A 2,500-nucleotide genomic window follows, 5' to 3' on the forward strand; every position below is an offset into this window, starting at 1 on the left:
TAGTGTAAGGTTGATAAAAAACTAACAAATAAATAAACTAGGGTAATGAAATAACTATATTATGTTGTATATCATACGATATGCAAGATATGCAATTGATTTATACAATTTTTCGCTTTAGTTTCATACAAATTAGATGAAAGTGACCACGATATAGTAAAAAGACATTTTTACCTTTTCGTGACCTTGACATTTTCACACTATCACTCCCAAAATCTGTCCTTGAATCGTGATCAATCCTCCCCCAAAATTTCATCATATTCGGTCAAATAGTTTATGAGCTATACGAATCACAAACACACAGAGACAACGCCTACCAAAACAACCTTCGCCGGAACGAAGCTGGAGAAGGTAACAAACGACACAGAAAAGGGTGAATACTTATCCTTCGCAAAATCTTCGATTTTAGCGAAGTCGAGAATGGTAGTGGTGATGTATTAAAACTTACTCGATACGAATACCAACAAAGTAATCATTTGCATTGACCAGACACTTCATATTTATGACGAACGAGTTGAGCAAAAGTCACTTGAAATGATGGAAGACAACAAACCTCGAGGCTTTAAAGTTGCAGAAAAAAAAACCTTTCACGAAATTGTCATCGTTTTTAATGTATAAATCGATATCATTGAGAGCCAAAGTATCCAAGGATCGTGTAGATACCAATTAAAGTATGAGTGATGACAATGATCTGTTCAAACCAATTCTTTTTAAAGCCAGATATGGCGAACGCAGCAAGAAAGACTAACAGGAGAATGACAATACATATTCACAGTACTATAGCAACATTTGTGTGTGTGTGTGTGAGAGAGAGAGAGAGAGAGAGAGAGAGAGAGAGAGAGAGAGAGAGAGAGAGAGAGAGAGAGAGAGGATATTTTCTAAACTTACATAATTAGAGATTGAAGGTCAACACACAATTATCAGGTTTCAGATCAAATCACCTGACAGTCTGTTTCTTAACATTACTGTTGTATTAGTAGTATTGGTAGTAAATAGGTTTATGTAAGAAGAATAAAACTAATATATGGATACCCATGGGATGACTAACTATGGCAATGATTCGGAGTAATTAATGTTAAATGTGTTTGAAGGAGCTGGAAGAGGGAAATTATAGTCAAAGTGTGTAAAGTCAAATCACAGTTTTGAAGTGGTTTGGTCACATGGGGAGAATGCAAGAAGATAGAGGGGATAAAGTAAGTAGAAAGTCTATAGATGAAAGGTAAAAACCAAATATCAATGGTGTCAGAATAGAACTGCCTTCACAATAGCACATGGGAGATTAAGATTAGTGAACTAAACGCACTTCTAAAACTGTCAGTTGTTTTGACACGAGGAAACTACTTTTTCGCCTGATGGAATATGAATGTGGAAACTACTTTTTTTCTCTCTCTCTCTAGTCACCCCCCATAATGGGGATGGGAATAATTTACTTACATACTGTATCCATTAATTCCTCATCAACTAGGAGCTTCAGCCATAAAAAAATACGACAAAAGTCATTAGAGCTAATGTATGGTATCCTGATCGTCAAAATTTCCTTTGACAGGTTCTGGTTCTGATAATTATGTTCAAGGCTAAGCTGTCCGACATTAAATATTGATGAAGTCGGATTAAACGAGCCACTTGTGGTATTTAGTGTGTTTACACGACAGCTCACCAGGGAAAGAAAATATTCCAAGTGTGTTTGAGCAACAAAAACACTGACATTTATTTTTAGGATTAATGCAATTATTTTCGTGTCGGCTAACATTCTATAAAATAAATAAAACCATTTTATTAATGTCACTTCGTGGCTAAGCTTTACCCCAATCACTATGATCAAAAGTGTTTAAGGGGAAAGATCAATCTCAGGTTTAAGGATGATTGAATAACTACAGAAACTTCGATGAAATAAACATTAGAAATCACCATAATAAGGAGTCAAACAAAAATATAATTGCAATTAAACGAGAATACTGACATTTTCACAAACATTAATAACTTCTGTAAGAGATATTACAGAAAAAAAATTAATAACGACACAAAGAAAGGTAGGAATTGCAAAAATTATTAAGAAGAGTAAAAATGTAGCAAAGAAGAGTAAAAATGTAGCAATCATTGCAGTTTAACAGAAGTCACGTGTCACAGGTTATAAAAAAGACAAATCACGCAAATCTACTGACACGATTCTCCTCATTTGGATCAATCGATGGGGGCGGCCCGAGGGAGGGAGGGAGGCAGGGGGGGGGGGGGAAGAGGGTAGTAGGAAAAGGTCTACTAATGAAAAAGCTCATTTAGCTCTTGACAATCAACGTCTCTGCGTACAGAGTCGTCAGCTCCCAAAATCTTGAAGTACCTTTTGGATCTTGGTGAATTAAGGTAAGTTTTTTAAGCTATTCTGTAATTTCCGTTCATCCTCACCAATTAATTGTAATAAAAAATTTGCAGAAATGTTATTAATAACAATACTTAACAATTCTGTTTTAAATGAAAGTAAATTTTCTAAGGTAAAAGTAATATC

At 35.0% G+C, this 2,500-nt stretch overlaps 1 long non-coding RNA gene across 2 annotated transcripts in view; it reads left to right on the plus strand.

The window, feature by feature from the left end:
- The first annotated feature begins 2,286 nt into the window (after window positions 1-2,286).
- LOC137627736 (uncharacterized) overlaps window positions 2,287-2,500 on the plus strand; it is a 120,005-nt gene continuing 119,791 nt past the window's right edge. For both annotated transcript variants that reach the window (XR_011041213.1, XR_011041212.1), the window contains exon 1: window positions 2,287-2,358. This is a non-coding gene — a long non-coding RNA (uncharacterized lncRNA). The remainder of the gene's footprint in view (window positions 2,359-2,500) is intronic.

The sequence above is a fragment of the Palaemon carinicauda genome, chromosome 2, assembly GCF_036898095.1.
Source record: "Palaemon carinicauda isolate YSFRI2023 chromosome 2, ASM3689809v2, whole genome shotgun sequence".
Classification (NCBI taxonomy): Eukaryota; Metazoa; Arthropoda; class Malacostraca; order Decapoda; family Palaemonidae; genus Palaemon; species Palaemon carinicauda.